General features: G+C 30.9%; 1 protein-coding gene across 2 annotated transcripts in view; it reads right to left on the bottom strand.

The window, feature by feature from the left end:
• LOC118187603 (uncharacterized) overlaps nucleotides 1-9,622 on the bottom strand; it is a 934,081-nt gene extending 924,459 nt beyond the window's left edge. For both annotated transcript variants that reach the window (XM_085808399.1, XM_085808398.1), the window contains exon 1: nucleotides 8,928-9,622. The gene's annotated coding sequence lies outside the window, so the exon portion shown is untranslated. The remainder of the gene's footprint in view (nucleotides 1-8,927) is intronic.
• Between the last annotated feature and the right edge of the window lie 9,120 nt (nucleotides 9,623-18,742).

Here is an 18,742-nt window from a genome sequence, read left to right as displayed (position 1 = left end):
AAATCATTTAAGTACTTTTTTCGGATTTTTAATTCGGTTGAATTGAACATAAAAAAATAAGAATTTTCATTATACAGATATATAGTTTTTCTAAACTTCGAAGAATAAACTCTAAATTTGAAACTAAAATTTCTTTCTCACGTACTTAAAGCAAATTCAAAAATCTAGGAAAGGTAAAAAATTGCAATTAAGTAGCAGGCACTGAAGCAAAAATGTAAGTTTGGAGAATTTTAAAAATTACAATTACTACCATTCCAAAATATATTGATAAAAGTTTTTAACTTTTTATTTACTCATTTGATTAAATTCAGCCGAAGCTAAAATTTACTTCGCTTAATGTGTAATGTGACATTTTGATGTTTGCCCTAAATGTTTCAGTCAGTTATTTAAAAAATAATTTAGATTACTTTCGAACCTAAATGTTATAGATTTCCTTTTTATGCTAACGATGCTAGTAGGTTGTGAGCCATCGTTTTTTTTGCCATTATTAAATATTTAACATAAGCAACGTACAACTAAAGTAATTGATTTTCTTTCGAAACCATGAGAGCTCATAAGCAAGGGAATTATGCCCACAGTTTAAATAATTCCTAGAAAAGTTTCTTAACAAGTTACGTAAGACATTATTATTGAAGGTTTACTTAAATTCATGTTTTCTAAGACCCGTTTAACAAGTATTCATAAAGGAAAAACTTCATATTACAAATAAATCATCTTAAATCTTGTTTTTAATTGGACGGGTTTACAGCACAAATTCCAATTAATTTGGAGAAGGTAATTCATTTTTGGACATTCTCTAGATCAGGTTCTTCTCGAATTTTCTGTCCCTTTGGTCATCAAACAAAAGCTGTAAATAAAACATTAGGTAGAAAAACACTAACTAGCGTAAGCAGTTCGCGAATAATTTAACACAGTGTTTGGCATTTTTTCTCTTTAAGAAGAAACAATTTGACTTATTTTCGGCGACTTCTTTGAATTTTTGTCATTACTGCCGTGAAGCAGTATTTAGCGTAGAAGAAAATTGTTGTAAATAGGACTTCTGAAGCAGAAACAAGATTAAATTGCCACTAAGTTCCATATTGTTTTCTTACATAATTTTACTAAACGTTTGCAAATGTGTGGATGACAATGCAAAGATTTAGCAAAACTGTATATAAAGAATTATAATTAAAAAAGCTTTTTTAAAAATGTCCAGTCGAAACTAATTTGTCGAAAGGGGTGTATTTTATCAATTTCGGTAATATGTATCATAAATACGCAAAATTATAATCATATGTTACTCAAAAGTATAATCATATGTTTGTATTGTTATTAGTTTTAAGGAAAAACATTCTTAAGCATATTTTCGTTTCGAATCTTTTTTAATTCATCAGAAGGTATGGTAACATTGTACAACTCCTATTCCTCTTTCAGCATGTAAGTTGATTGCCAATGTTATATTGATTAAGAAATTCAAATGATTAAAAATCCCATTTTGTTATGATCATGTTAATAATCAGTTTAAAATATAATTAATAAAGAGAAATAATAGAAAAATAGAAAAGTAATTTAAGAAAAATCTTAACAGGAAAAAAGAGAGTTTCTGAAAGTAAAGCTCCTTTATGAAATTTAACTATAGCAAACTGCTTAAATATAGGCATCTTTTTTAATTTAAAAACTCAAAGTATTATTGTACCCGAAACATTTCAAAGAAAATTAAGTTTGCCACAAAACTTCATAAAACATACTTTAAACTCTCGCCTGTATAGTTAATTCGTTGCATTTAATTAAAAGTTAAATTATAAGAATAAGCTTTTGTTTTTTAAACTTTCACTATGATCTAGAAGTTAATTTATGTATAAAAAGTTTAATTTCAGTGAATCTGGAACGGGAGCACAAGCAATACTTAGAATTAAAATAAAATAACAAGGCCGAACAAATATTAACTTAGAAGTCAAACAACAAAAGTCATCAGCGTTTTATTTGTAAATTTTCACAGTGAAACAAATCTGTGAAAATTTGCAAATATAACGCTGATTTTTGTTGTTTGACTTCTAAATTAATACTTGGTATCCTCCGTGCTTGCAAAGGAGACGTAAAAAACATTATATTGCAAATGTTGACAAATTTAAATCTTTTAGTTATTGAAAATAAACAATTAATAAATACAGGATATAATATTATTTACTTTGCAAAGGTTAAATTTTCATTTATAAATATTAGATGATGTAAAGTACTTAGCATGTTAAATTAATTACGGCTTGACGAAATATCAAAATGAGGTAATACTAAACAATGTCGGTCCAACAACACGTTATAAAAAGCAAAATGTTCACTTCTCGCTTTGAAGAACTTCACTTTGTCAACACGGCACATAATCCTCTATTCTACATAATCTAAATTTCATATTTATAGTTTTGGTGATGTTAGAATCGTCTTGAACGGTATCTTTGCAATACATTTATCATCGAAAGGACTTAGCAAGCGTTGGATTATGCGAAATATACCATCGTTTTTCGTGCCATCATGTAAGCTCTCAGAGAACTGTGATTTGGCAAAGTGGGTACTTTTAATTTATTTTTCATATTTAATCAATATGTTACTGTTTAGGATGCTGAGCGAACTAAAAGATATGAACGTAATTGATAATAATTTAATGCTTTTTTGGTGTTGGTGTGTTGGTGTATTTAATTATGGCAAAGCACACTAGGGCTATCTGCCTAAGAGGAGGGATGCCTTTCGTGGAGGACTTTCTAAGGGAAACTGGCTCGTATACACGTTACACATGGGGAAAACCACGAAAACGCCCATGCAGCCAGCCCGTTCGCGGGATTCGAACCTCGGACCGAACTACCAGTGTTCAGCGTCTTTACCGCTCGGCCGCTGGTGGGCTTTAATGCTTTTTTACGGGTGGCGTTAGAAGCGAAGCCATGGAAAACTTCTAATTTTTTGGGCAGCTGATTTTCGCCATTGAGATTATGAATAACCAAGGGGATACTTTTTCACATTTATAATCTTACGTGAAGAATATAATCTTCACTTATAAAGGGATAAATTAAAAATCAAAATTGCTCTTTCTGTTGATAAACAATTCCATAAGACGTGAAACAGCAAATTTTATTTAATTAATGTCTTACCTTACTAAATTATTAATCACATATACAAGTTGGACATTTGCGCACAAGAATAAATGAGTTTTATGTTACATTTTCTATGGAGTGTAATAAATATTTTTGTAACAGGGAATTTGCTCTTCAAAATATAAGTTGCTGTATGTTTTCTCACTTTGTTATCGATACTAATACACTATCCTGCGATATACCATCCACATGGCACGGCACAAGCTGCCATTGAGCAAAATGTAAACTTTAATTTTTATCGCAGTCTGGCGAATAGGCAGAGTGCAAAATGTTTGCATATGACGAAGCATAAGACCTTTACTTTCTTTGAAAGTATAACTGCTTTACAAGTTGAACAATTTAAAAGCAATATACGGACTTCTTAACTTAAGAATTTCTTAACAGTATTTTATGTTTAGTAGTCTTAACTGAAATTGCATTTAGTTTGAAAAACATCCGACTGATATTTTTTATGAAAATTTTAAGGACTTTTGTTGTGTTTTGGGATACTATTCACTGTAACTGCATAGTAAAAGGTATGTATAATTTTTTTTATTACTTAATCAACATTGAGCAATAAAGTTGTCCAAGAACTAGTTCATACTTTATTCCGTAACTACAGAAACCCATTTTCTTATTCCTGCATCCACATAACTTAGAGGTAGAATGGATTGCTTGACATATATCGGACAAACAAATACTTCGCGCTCAAGGAGCTCCTAACTTTTAATAAATCCACTGATAAGATTAAAATAAACCATTCTTAGCAACTTTACAACTTTACACCAATCCCTTCAGAGCATGCACTATAATATATTTGAATATACGAAAAATAGTACTAAATTGTTTATTTTTCCAATGTGTGAAACTTCGAAACATTATTTTCTCTTGCAGGGTTTCGAGAACAAGAGCCTCTATAATGATGGGGAATGAAACTAAAAGCGGACAGATGTGATCAGAAAGTTTAGAGTTGCAAATCGTATTTTTGTACAGTGATTCGAAGTACTTTATAAGAAAGTTATATTTAGTTCTTTTCATATCAGAAATTTCACATAAGTCCTAAACATAAACAGAACATTCACACAACAACACTGATAAAAAGTTTAATTAAAATTATCAGAATAGCATATTTTGTTATAGAATTTTGAATGAAAATAAAATTACCTTGAGCACCAAATACCGATCTATTGTGAGTAGCACGTTTAACAGATTTTTCTCATTTGCAATAATGTAGCAATAAGAAATGAAGTTTTTCTGGACAGACTATGAATTAGTTCTTGAACAACTTCTGTATTTAAACTTTATTAAGTAATTTCAATGCCAATGTATTCCTTTTGCCTTAAAGTTATAACGGGCAGTACTGAAAGCTTAAAAATCAATGTTTATTGAAAAGTGAGGAATGGAAAATGAAGCTCAGTACAGTAAACATTAAATTCTTTATGATACATTTAACATTAAGGACTAAAAGATAGATGCATAATAGCAAAAGGTTCAAAGCTCGCCTTTTATCCAAGAAAGCATATTCAGACTTAAGTTTTCAAACAATATTTGGGAGCGTGAAGCATTAATTTCTAACTGTGGTAGAATTCATTGAACATTTCATATGTACTTAGAACACAGAAGTGTACGTAGAACTGTTCTATATATACTTAGGTAGGATTTAAATACTCTGTTTCAAATTCAGTATATGTCATTTACGTATTTAGAAGCTAGTACACTTTGTACCAGTATAGGACTTTGATGTAGTCCTATACTGATACAAAGTGTACACTGATACAAAGTGTACACTGTCACAAGTGTAGGACTTAGACAAAGTCAGTAAAACATATGGAAGAAAAAAAGATTCATAGGTTTGGAGAAGCATTTCTTTAACCTTATACCAAAAGTCGTTACAAATGTTTGAAATAAAACCTTCAATACCTCATGAAATCCTAGGAAATTTCTTAAAACTGATTCTTTCCCATTCACTGGGTACATTTAGAATGATATTTTTAGAATTATATTCTTGAACCAGAATGATGAACAATACTGCAAATGGTAACACATTTCGTAGAACAACACTTCATTCTTTCAAGCGAAATTCATTCTTTAAACCGATTTGTGATTTGTGGAACTGATTTATTAATTTATTCTTAAACTGATTTATTGAATCGGTACTACAAATGATAACACACTAATGAACTATACGGATAATGATTACACATTTAACAGAATTACATTTGATTCTCTTAACTGAAACAAGCAATATGCTTTGGATTGTATGGATGGCAGATCATTTTTCGTAGAACAGTCTTGATGTTTATATCAAGAAGTAATATCTTGACATGAACCGTCAAAACAATTTTAGTTTTATTGTGTTTTCAGATGATACAGAGAATAAGAGTTACCTATAGTAAAGAGATATTGTCTCAAGTAATATAACGCACCTTATACATTACCCAATATATTAGGCCATAAAATCTTTACTGGTTAGCATTAAATGCAATGATTTTCTGAGATTAACCGTTCCGTTCTTTAAAACTTAGATAAATAATGCCACCCTTCTCTCCAAAAAAATAATAATTACAAAATGATTTCTTAAATGGTTACTCTTTTTAGCATGTTGCGCGAGAAACGAAAAATGATGATGTTAACATTTTTCAGTTTACAAAATAATTAAAACTCTTTACAAACTCTATAAATTATTCTAATTTTCATGTAATAATTCGAGATCTTGCATTTCGCAACGACTGAAAATAGAAACAATTTAAGTACACACAATGATCGAGAGTGGTACTTTTATGCATTATGTTCATAGATATTGAACTTAGAGATGTACATCCAATGGATAAGTTTGTCAAAATAAGGCAGAAAATGTTAACAAAGACCGTATGATCCAGGTGAAAGCACTCTGTAAATATAAAATCTGACATTTTATATAAACCCATTTGATGATTAATTTTCAATCGGTAATATGTTCATGATGCTTTGCTAAGTTAAATGCAAAGGGTTTGAATTATTGTGAAAATAAGATTATGAATAACCAAAGGGATATTTTTTCACATTTATAATCTTACGCGCAGAATTTCCACAGGCTTCGCAGAATGCATTTATTGACAGAAACCACTTTTCAGTGTCTAAATCACCTATATATAATCTTCGCTCATAAAGGGATTAATTAAAAATCAAAATTGCTCTTTCTGTTGATAAAAAATTCCGTAAGACGTGAAACAACGTATTTTATTTAATTAATGTCTTACCCTATAAAATTATTAATTGCATATACAAGTTGGAAATTTGCGCACAAAAATAAATGAGGTTTATGTTACATTTTCTATGAAGTTTAATGAATACCTTTGTAACAGGGAATTTGCTCTTCAGAACTGATATAAGCAGTTTTTTTATTTAAATAATTACAAAACTTTCCTACCCGCAATATAAATGTCTCTAACTCAATTTGAGAAACATCGTAACTGGAAATACTCGATCAGGATCAGCATAATAGAAAATAAAATCTGGAGCCTCATTTTTCGAACACCCTGTTTAGCATAAAGACCATGCTTTAGGAATTCACACTTTAATGATAAATAACTCATATATGAGCGTATTGCCGAAAGAAATGATTAAAGAAGTGAAAAGCTGAATTTTTTATACAAAGCCGACTTTCAATTTAAAAATAGGAAACCTTATCCTTAAAAAATATCTTAATTAAGTCTTTGTAAAATTAAATCCATTTTAGAAAGTAATAGTAGTTGTATGAAACTTCAGTTTAGGGATTTATTAATGAAAACACTTGTTTTTTCTTAGCCTGTAGTCAGTATTTGCCAAGTATACTGAAAATTTACAACAAAATTAAAATTATTAGCGAAGATCTTCATCGGCATATCCTTAACTTGCCTCTGACGATCGTATTTCAAATATTCCGTTATAACTTAATAATATATAAGATAATAGTAAGCATAATATATAGATAATGAAACAGCACTTGGCGGAAAAGTAACAGGCGTTGGTTAGATTCTCAAAATATTTTTTTAAAGTGGTACTACGGAGCGAGCGCTTAACTTTGGCAAAGTGAATGTGCAAAACTGCGTGAAAATTTAATTATTTCTTTTATACCGCTTCGTCCCAGAAGTAAAGCGTCAAAATTAAATTTAATCTGTTAACTCCCTGTAGTTTTGAAGATATGTTTTACATTTCTTATCAAGTTATTCTTACATTAATTTTTGTTTTCTTCCTCTTTTCTTCTTCTTGTCTTTTTTTTTTTTTAGTTTTTCGGTAAAGGAGGTGGCGGGTCCTTTCTTCCTTCTTTTTTTTTTCTTTTTTTTCGAGGGGGGGAAAGAGGGGAAGATAACGAGTCGCTTCTACGAATGAAATAATGTTTTTTTCCTTTTGAGATGCTTTACATTTCTCTTAAAACTAAAGAAAGTATTCGATATTCCAAAAAATTAGTATCATACTTCTTACGTTACAAAAGAATTTTGTACTTCTATGTTTTTAGCAAAAATATTGCTAAGAAAATCTTATTTTTTTACTAACATTTAACTCGATTATTTAAATGAATATTTGTTTAACTATTTTAAATTTCACTTTATTGCAAATGATCTTGGAAGTTCTTATCTAGTTTCAATTAGGAAAACAGGGTTCATTAATATTTAATCTTTTATGTGGAAGATATTTTCTTACCATACTAGATGCAATTTCAAAATAAGCCCGTAAGAGAAGATTTTTACAGAAATATAATTTCGATGATAAGAACATTTTAATAAAAACTTTTCCTCTCATTTTGTTTTGTTTTGTTTTGTTTTATTTCTCTAGGAGATGCTGCTTTCATTTTTGAAAATAAATATAATCCCTTTTGAACCACATAACAGAATATTTGTAATATAAGTGAGAAGAGCATTTCAGTACACGTTTAAGATAAACTAGACTTGACGTTTGATACTCATGGAGAAATAGAAAATTCTAATAATGCTTAGAAAGACAATCAAATTTCACGAACACAAGTTCAGTCAGGTTAAGTCTAATACTGATTTAGAAACACAGTAAACAAATTTTGAACGTTTTATGCCAAATATCAACATACTTTAACAACAGATTCGCTTATTAATGTCCTGAGAAATGTTTTACTAATGAAATACCCTCAAACATGTTTGCCATATGCATTTTTCAAACTGATACATTTAATTGTATTCAACGCATCCCTTTAATGATTCATCATATTAGTCTCTTCGAATGATAAAATAAAACTTTTGATTCAAATGAATATTTATATTAATATACAAGTTAGCGAAATAAGTAGAGTTTTGCGCTTGCTTAAAAACTAAAACTTCAGCTTCTTAACCAACATTTATTTTTTCTTAAGCGCTCTTTTTATGACATCAACACTTTATTATGAAAGTCAGTTTAAAAAATGGAACATAAAAATTGTACATAAGTTTATAAGAAGTTTGAATAGAGAAATAATTATTGTAAAAGTTCGTTAGCATGAAAAAGGCAATAAAACTGAGTAAACTAATTCAGTATAATAGTATAAATGTTTATGCGGCAAGTACCAGGAAGTATAATTAAGTATAATTATAATTTAATACTTATTTATTGAAATAAAGATTTTACTGCTTACGTTATTAATATTTCTTTAATTTAAAGTAATAATTTATTTCTAAATTAACTTAATTTGTACTTCTACTAATTCAGTTAAAAGAAATCTGTATATATATATATCTGGGTGTGTAAATAACTTTCTGGCTGAATTTCTCATAAACAAAGATAAAAGCACTTTTAAACACGAAAAATAAATAAATAAGTAAATAATTAAATAAATGAATGCTTCAGAATTATAAATATACTTACCAAATATTAAAGCGTTGGATAATATATATAAAAACACTTATTACAAACATCCAGCATGAAGGAGTATTGAACTTCTATATTCCTGTTAACAACAAAGTCTACAAGTAAAATTTACGCGCAAGTTGATATACAGCTTGAAACATATATTTGAATTCTTTCGTATTCACACAACGTAACTTGATTTAAAATGGTAAGGGAGTTTAAAGTGCTAAAACGGAGAGTTATGCTTTATAGCAAACAAACTAAATTTCTCAATTGCCACTTAAACAAGCAACCATCCTCGGAAAATTCATTGAACCTTTTTATGGAAACAAGTTCAAAGTTTATTATCTATGAAAAATTTCACGAAAAGTTCCTATTTTGCACTTAACTATATGTCTTCTTTAAAAGAAGGAGTGGTGCGCAAACAACTTATATCCAGTGGTCCAAAAAGGAGCGCGAATAAGGGTGCCAAAAGCCCGGTCCGGTTAAACTGCGCGAACTCGACAAACACTACAAAACACTAGCGATCTGCTCCGATTCCGACTGGAATAGACTCGTTGAGGGAAAGCCGAACTTAAAGGAAAGGGTGAAAACACGAACCTATGTCCGTCCTACGTCATTCTGTTTGCTTCCTCGCTTAGAGCAAAAGATAGAAAAGCAGAATAACTGAAACACGGGTTGAAGTTTTCGCAGTCAACTCCCTACTCAGTGGAGCTAAAAGCATTCTGCCCATACCGGACGTTCACATACAGCGGTAGAGGGCGCTTCGCTTTCAACTTAAACTGCGCAGAATTGGGAGAGGGTTGGGGATTGAGGGGTGACGCTAAGCAAGATAAGGGGGATTTTTACTCATGGAAAGCCTATACAAAAACTTAACTCAGCCATAACATGCTTTCATTAAATGGGACCGATTAATCGTGCTTTATTATATCAGGTCATTTTTAGCTTCATTGTGAAACATTTCGAGCGGTTAAAAGTTCAAACATTTGATTATCTTAGAAGAATGAAAATTACTCGGGACAAATACTTGAGGATTACAATTTTATTCAATTTTTCTTGCTTTAGTAGTGCGCATTTATCATTCATTTGAACGATGTTCGATCAGGACTTAGTTTTTAAATTAGAAGAGTCACAGCGCTATGGGAAGGCATCAGGAAAGATTTTAAAAAAGTGAAGTGAAATGAAATGATGAAATAAGTAATCATTAAAATAATAAAATCATTAATTATTAAAACTCAGTAAAATATAAAGAGATAAAAAAATTAACATAATTAAAACATGAAAACTAAGATTTTAAAGTAATTACATACAGTTCAGTAACATAATAAAATGTAGGATCTCGTCTTATTTGGGGCTCCACTCAGAATTACAGTTTTACTCAGAAACAGAGAAATAGCAGGGCTGGATTCGGCTGAAATTACACCCTAAATATTTAGTACAATGTACTACTTTAAAGAAGGTATGATCAAAATGTTACTCTTTTTTCCGCACCCCAATGAAAAAATGTATAACAGTTAAACCGTCGCCAGTGAGAAAGCAGGCAATGTTGTTAGAAAGAGTATCAGAGTAAGGAAGAAAGGTTCTACGAAGATATGTAGGTATCAAAAACAAAGAAAGAAGTATCAAAATTCTCTTACCACGGTGATTTCGATATAGCTGACAAGCTGCCTCTGAAGATTGAACTGTAAGCTGAGAAGAAATGTAAGGTTCTGCATAAATGAACATTTTTGTCCCTGATATTTAATTATATAGTTACAAAAGGCCCGAAAGTGCTCTTTTAGGTGGGAATGACTAGTGTTGCAAGCTTCATCTTATTATTTCTTTATTTTAGGCCCGCTGTAGCTTGCCAAGCATTTAAGAACATGAAACGATGTTTCCATTTTCCTGCTCTTAGTTGCGGGTAGTTGAAACTGTCGATACTAAACCAGCAAATAGGTCGATGTGACCATTGTGATTACCACTATTACATTTAGAAACAATAAATTTATCCATTGACAAACATGCTGCCTTAAATTTATTACTCTTTCTAAAGTGTAAAATTTCGACATATGTGTGGTTCTTGCTTTAAATGTCTCAGAGTCCAGTAGTTATTTCTCAGGAAATGAAAACATGCATTCCGACGTTAGCATCAATTTCCAAGTCCTATGTACGGCTAAAATAAAATTTTACGAGATTAAAAGAAATTTTCTGCTGAAATTGTAGTTCATTTCCATAAAGAAAATGCTCCAATTCATCTTATTTAGGATTCTGGTGGGTCTGCAGCAGGAACATTTGAGAACTTAGAGAGGTAAAGGATGTAGCGATGTTGCGGTAAGCTGATTATTGAAAACTTCATATTGGGAGATAAAGAAGGATAGAATATGTAACGGGGAGAGAGACTGTTGCTTATATCTGTCAGGTCCGAAATTCTACAACTTTCCTGCGTATATTTCCTTGTATAAAGGTCTGACATCTACAATTATTTCTATCTAAACAGTAACTATTATTTCTATGGAGCAGCTTTTCGTAAACAATCAGAATATTTTCAACTGTGTCCTAAACATGTGTGCTCTTTTACAAAATGACATAACACATTTTAACTTTTAAACAAAGAGCAAATGCTGGTTGAAACTTTCCGATCTAATTTTTTTTTTTTTTTTCGTGAAATCGAAAATCTAGATTTTTTTTCAAAACCCGATAAATATAAATTAGGTATTTTTGCAAATCGAACTAACGCAAAGTGACCTTCGGCGTTTAATGGTGTAGCGTTAAGCAAAATAAGATAATAAATGAAAATAAGACATTCATAATCAATAGAATTTCGGGGAAAACTGATTCAATATATTTCGGGGAAAAACTGATAATATTGTAGAGATATTAGGTATTTTTCGGAAGCAGGGGACTTGAAAAATGAGCAACGTCTTCGCGGGACATTATTATTTTTATTAAACCACGGACCTCTGGAATACGCGCTCAGCGTGCAAACCACTACACCACGAAGACACGCTAAGGAGGCGGAAGAGATACCTTATATATTCCCCCCTTTAAAGGGAGACTGAGGATTTTAAGGAAACCAACCGCCATATCCTGGGTGTGGAGAATTATCATCCACCACCCTTTCAGTTCGGGCGCCACTGTAGAGACATTAAGTATTTTTGGAAGCAGGAGTGATGAAAAATAAGCAAAGCCTTCACCGAGAATCGAACCGCGGACCTCTGCAATACGCGTGCAGCGTGCAGACCATTAAACCACGAAGGCACGCTAAGAAGGCGGGAGAAATACCTTATAATATTATACGACATTATTTACTACTGATATCTAAGAATTGTAAGTACTCCTGCCTGTTAACTTCTAATTTATGTATTCAAGAAATATTACCGTTTTAAATACTCTTTTGAAAGTATCCGAGAAGTTATGAGAGAAACCTAAATTGAGAATGTTTTTCAGCTGGACAACCACATTCTTTCAGACTCTGGTATTTAGAAACGTAATCAGCAATAATATTTTTCAAATTTAAGCGATTTGCATTCTTAAAATATCCATCAATAATGGTGTAGGGTTTCCCTTAGTTTGCATAACAAATTTATTTTAAGTTTGATATCTTTTCTGAACTCCTCAACTTCCCCTAGCATTTTCTCCCCAGGATGTAAATTTAAAGTTAAGTGAAGTGAATATTTAAACGGGGGAATCTCTAAGTTTATTCAGAACGTGTTTTTGTTAGCCAGCGCACGTTTCGTTGTTATCTCGCTGTTACCTCGCTCACCCTCTTGCCATTCGGACACCTGTCAGGCTTTGTTGAGTCAACCTAAGTAGACGTAACTTAACGTGCTTATTCAGAGCTATTCTGTCTCAGATATGAATTGATTTATATTCTACGTTTAAGTTTCACCGCGAGTTGACGGTGTTTTTGTAAAGCACGAATATCGAGCCTTTCTGTTATTTATTGGAATTAAGTAATGGTTATTTTCACACTTATTCTGTATTGGTAATTCATTCAAGCCTGTGCGAGAATTCGCCAAGTTCACTGTAGGATCTAGTTTAGTTTATGTGGAATAGAAGACACAGATCTTAAAATTGTGAGTTCCAAATATATTTCTCATTATTCTTATATAACATTTGTTATTAAATATTAAAGAACCTTTACCTATATTATATTTTCGTTGTAGATTATATATATATATATATATGTTCTCTGCAAAGGGACAAGTGAGACACTACTGAGAAGTATTCTGTTTCATAAATAATGCGTTAAAATGAAATGCGTTACCATCTCCTAGCTTCTGACTGACTTTTAAGTTTGCGTTAATCGTCTGCAGACTCAAACTATTTTTCCGCCGGACGCGAAATTAACTTATATTGTAATAATTTTGTAGTCCGGGCAGTTTAACACAGTCCGTAGATATCACACTCATTACATTCTAGTTTATGACGAATGTATGTAAAAAAACCTCCGTACTCTTCCTGCATGTGCAATACAATTTTATGACAGACGCTGAGGTTGCATATATGTGTTTTGCAAAATAAACCTGTGTTGCTAAGAAAGGTCTCCCAAGACAGCATCCATTCTATAGCCAGATAGTTCTCATGTGCTTTGCCCCTGTCCAAATAAATAAATAATCTTTGAAGTTTGAGATAAATAGATAGCAGTACAGTTCAAAAACTGGAAATTATTTCTTTAGTAACTTTTAAGAGATATTTAATTTCATGCGTAATAAAGAAATGACATATTTAAAAATAATTTTCTTTTCTTTACTTTATTTTACACCTACTTTAACTGACGCACGATTTTTATGTAGATTTGGATGATTAATCATATTAGTTTTCATGCAGATAATGCTGATTTTGAGATGACTTCATATTTTTAATACAAAATGAAATATATATGGAAATATAAATTACACCAGGCAAGGAGAATATATAGAGTTACGTTCTAATGCAAAATACCTCTCTAATGTTTTAGATATAACTATTACAGTATAACCTGACATATAAAAATAAACAAACGACATTCCTTATCGCTTTATACTCAGAATCCAGTTAGATAAGGGCAGTCCGGTTGTTGTTTAATGGTTTACAGTAAAAAATTCATGAGCTATATGCCTAAAATGGGGTGCCTTTGTGAAGGACTTTCCGAGAAAACTAGCTTGCATCAGTTAGCACCCATACGGATAACCTATTCTCCGTAATTTTGGAACCCCTGAAGAATTAGAACACCATTGTGTATGTTAATAAGCATTTCACACTTTGATGGAATTTTCAAAATGACATAATATACAGGATATAATTACAAGTTATGCAATGTTACGTTTGTCATTGTTGTCAACAATCTCGAGTATGCAGTGCGTTATAATCTGCGAAGGTGGCGAAGCCTTGAAAACTTGGAACTCTCTTCTTTGCAAATGTTTTATGCCGGGAATCGTTCCAACTCAGTTTTGGTTTTTCAATGCGCTGATCAATTTGCGTAGGCAAAACGAGGTATTGGCATTCGAAAATTTCGAAAAGTTTTCAATGTGACCGTGATTGCGAGAGTTCTATTATTTTAAATCCCAATCTCGAGCGCATATCTGCAGATAAACAAGTCGAGTACATAGGCCGCCAGGGGTTTATAGACCGGGGACGTTTTTTATTAAACCGTCTTGTATGACGAGTCGATAGATAAGCACACAATGAGTCTCGAACATGTCAACAATGAGTCTCGAATATATCGATAATTCTGTATTATTTCTTTTGTTCCTATGAATATTTTAAGGAATTTTAAATTAATAATGTATACAACTGCAAAGTCGATGATTTAGATAGGATATTAACAGTTACTCCACTAGCTGTTCGGCTATAGTTCTAGCCTCTCGCATGATATGGCTGCTAGTAAGAATATAAAAATGAGATGCAATTTAAATAAAAAGAGACTGAAGGGGACTTTAAAATGTTTATTATGATGCTTTTAGTTTATCACAAAAGCAGAGAAAACACTTCTGGAGTACTTCAGTATTCTTCGGACTGTGTATAGCAACAATGTATGAAAGTTTATGTTTTAAGAGCAAGTACTACAATTATTTCACCAGCAGTAGCAATAACTTGGAGAACGTTTCACGACAGCAACGGATCTACCAATTAGTATCGTTCAATGATAAAAATGTCTTTGTTTAACATATCTTTGTTTGGTTTGCCAGTCTCTCACTGGAACTATACTGTTTGGTTTCACTTCAAAGGACGCATAGCCATCAATAAAGATCCTCAACAGAGGCAATTAGTAGATTATCAACGTGGCACTTAATTTTTAAATATCAGAACTAAGTCCTGAGAAATTACCTACGTGGCGTACAATTACGATACTGCATTTCTAAGGTATGAGATAGAAGTATTTTGTTTAAAAGTAATTAATGCTAAATACGTTTTGGAGATGTACCTGCGAATCATCTTGTCTAATAACATAGATATATTCCAAAGACTGTCTGATGATGTCAGCCCCATGAGGCAGTGCGTTGTTATGCTAAAAATTAGAACTTACGTATCCTGAAGATGCGGAAAAAGATCAGCATTCTGTAGTTGTACCAATTATGTGTGTTGGAGGTAATCGGACTTTCCTTACTGATGGCACACCAAAGCTTTACACCATATAGCATTAATGCATGACGAGTTCAATATTTTCCAACTTGATAGCCTTTGCAAAAGACAGGAAATTTGCAAAGGTCAAAAAGTCAATATTTGTACTGTCTATATTGATACTGGAACAACTAGATTTTTATGATATTTGTTGAATGCTAGGAGTCCTAGGCAGGGGCGTTGTTATTGCTTTATATCGAAAGAATTTATTAACGCATTCTAGCAGCTATTTCACCCCCCCCGGTTTCTATGCTATGATCCGAACTTCCTTCCTCTAATTCATGCCTTTAGATTTAGCGCGCAGTAGTGCTGTGGTATGACGACACTATGCATACATAACGTCTTTATACTTGCAATCCCATATATTTAATAGTAAAAGCTTTTGGTTGCTAGCTCAGTAACATTTTAAGCTTTTAACATTTATTCTGATATAGAAAACTTAATTTACTGGCTTATTTCCTCATTTGTGTGATAAAGTTTTAAATTGAATAACGAAATCTGTGTGTTCTCAAAATTTTGAAAGTTCTCATTTTTTCCAAAATAGGATTTATAAAAACTTTTTTGAATTTTCTTATAGCAATTTCTAAAGTGCAGCTATCCTGGAAGTTGAAGCGTATTGTAATCACAAATTTCTTTCCTAAAGCAAATAAAAGAAATGATAGAAAATCGTAAATTAAAAGAAATTCTAGATTTTTTAAAATATGATCTTTCTCAATAAAAATGAAGTTAAACAATAATTCTTAGAAACAAGAAATTGAAATTTGCCTGATATTTTAGTTTAACTAACTGAAGGTTATCTAAATATAAAAAGGGCCGATGTAACAAAATGTGATGAGATGTCAAATGGTTCACCTTGTAAAGAATTAAAACCTCAATTACTCAAGAGAAGCAATTAGAAGACACACCCAATGAAAATTTGACCTATCAGCAGTAAATTATATCAAAGAGAAAAGCTATTGAAAGCGAGAATTAATAAAGGAACAATCTAATTAGGAATGCAGCCAAAAGTCGTGTTTTTGTTAGTTTTATGAGGATTTACTTTCAAACTTTGAGATACTTGACGATTTTCCTCCCCTCAAATGTTAACATATCTGACCAAAAGGAAAGCACTTAATGTATAATTTTTATATTTATTTGCTGTATTATTTTCTAGTTTTGAAAAATTTGACAAGAATGTACATGATTCTAAAATTCATGTTAGCCTAAAAAAATTACTTAAACTGTAGTCATACTTAACCAGTATAAGGCTTTTCATGTGAAATTCAGTTTAACGTTTAAAAGTTTTCTGCGGCGCACACGTGTAGTGCAGCGGAAAGAAAATGGTAAAAACAGATACATATTGACAGAAGTTATAACAGTTATAATCAAGTAATTAGAATCAAATAGTTACATATATTATATTTATTATATGTCACTGAAAGTATTGGAATTTGCTTCAGAACCTAAAGTTTAACTATAGCAGATATTCTATTAGAAAAATACGATCCTTCGTTACCATGGGGCTTTACGAATAATAAGTTAAACTTCCTATTCCACTCGCATATTATTTATATTTATCATATTTATTAATTGTTATTCCACTCGCATATATTATATTATTTTTTTATATATATTATATATATATACTCGCATATAATTTTTATATATTCCACTCGCATATAATTTATATAATACTCGCATATAATTTATATTTATTTATATTCGCATATAATTTATATTTATTCGCATATAATATATATATATATTATATTATCTCTTTGATATAATTATTTTTGTCACAAAGAGAATTAAATTACAAAAATATTTTTGGCAACACAAACTTTTTGGTTACCATTCATCTGTTGTTACGACCCATTCTTCGACGTTTTCAAATGATTTCTACTCGGAGATAAATCGACTTTCTTTCACTTAATTTTATAGAATACTTTTTCTGCTGTTAATTTTGAATTTTAATTAGTTAACACGTATTGACAACTTCAGAATGCGTCTGCATCGTGATTTTTTTCATTACGCTAGATTTTTATGCTTATTAATAATGCTAAAAACTGCTAAAAATATAATTAGTAGCTTTAGATATATTTCTAATATATTTAAGTTTTATTAAATATATGTTTATACGTTTGAAATTGCTTTTAAATTTTCCATATAATAATTAGGAGTGTTTGAAAAACAAAACTGATTGGGACTACGTTAATTACCAACTGCAAGAATAAAAAGAAACAGGCTATTATTATTTCTTTTTTTTAATCTCGTCTTAGACAAAAAGTTTAAAATAATTATCACTTAATTAATTTTTTAGCAAGACCTCGCAAGTTTCCTAGTACTTTTCCGGAGCTGATTCTTTCTGTTATTTTCTCCGACTGTTAATAATAATAATTTAACTTATTTATGATATTAATTCCACTGAACGTTTATCATATCCGAATACTCTCGATACAAATGTTTACGACATACTTTAAAATGTTGTTTTTCCCGTCGCAGTATTAAGTTATTACTTTAAGGGGACTCATACACCTAAAAACCCATAAGATGTTCGAATAGTTGCCTGTTGCAAGGATTGGGATAACTTACTTATTTTAAAAGCAATTACTACCAACCTTTTACAATTGACTACATAATATAGCTGCTTTTTGAAATAGTAATCAGAAAGTTTGTGTTGTTACAAATATTTTTATAATTTAATCCGCTTTGTGACAACATTTTTCGTCATGTTTCCAACTTGCGCGCACAGTTCAAAACACTCTGTTTCATAATTTAATTCCATATTTATTATACAGCTTTTATAACATTTAGTAACTACTGTGAACCTAAAATTCTAAAAATTTCATGTTAAATTTTTATTTTATTTTGAGTCGAGTTTATAAAATGTATTTTATTAAAAATTTTTTTAATGTTTTCGTCCATACAATTTTTCAATATTAAAATATTAATCAGATTTTTGGTTCAGCTAGAAAATTGTGCCCATATAAAGAATTCTATCAAATTTCAAATATGTACCATTAGTCATTTTTAAAATATCATGCGCGCAAGGTGGAAACATGGCGAAATATTTTGTCACAAAGAGAATTAAATTACAAAAATATTTTTGGCAACACAAACTTTCTGGTTACTATTTTGCAAAGGAGCTATATTATGTAGTCATCTGTAAAAAGTTGGAAGTAATTGGTTTTAAAATAAATAAAATATCCCAATTCTTGCAACAGTCACAATTTCGAAAATCATGAGGGGTTTAAGGTGTATGAGTCCCCTTA

The sequence above is a fragment of the Stegodyphus dumicola genome, chromosome X1, assembly GCF_044657685.1.
Source record: "Stegodyphus dumicola isolate Sdum_Otavi_A_Nest chromosome X1, ASM4465768v1".
Taxonomy (NCBI): domain Eukaryota; kingdom Metazoa; phylum Arthropoda; class Arachnida; order Araneae; family Eresidae; genus Stegodyphus; species Stegodyphus dumicola.
Note: the sequence above shows the minus strand (reverse complement) of the source record. Positions and strands in the feature narration are given on the sequence as shown.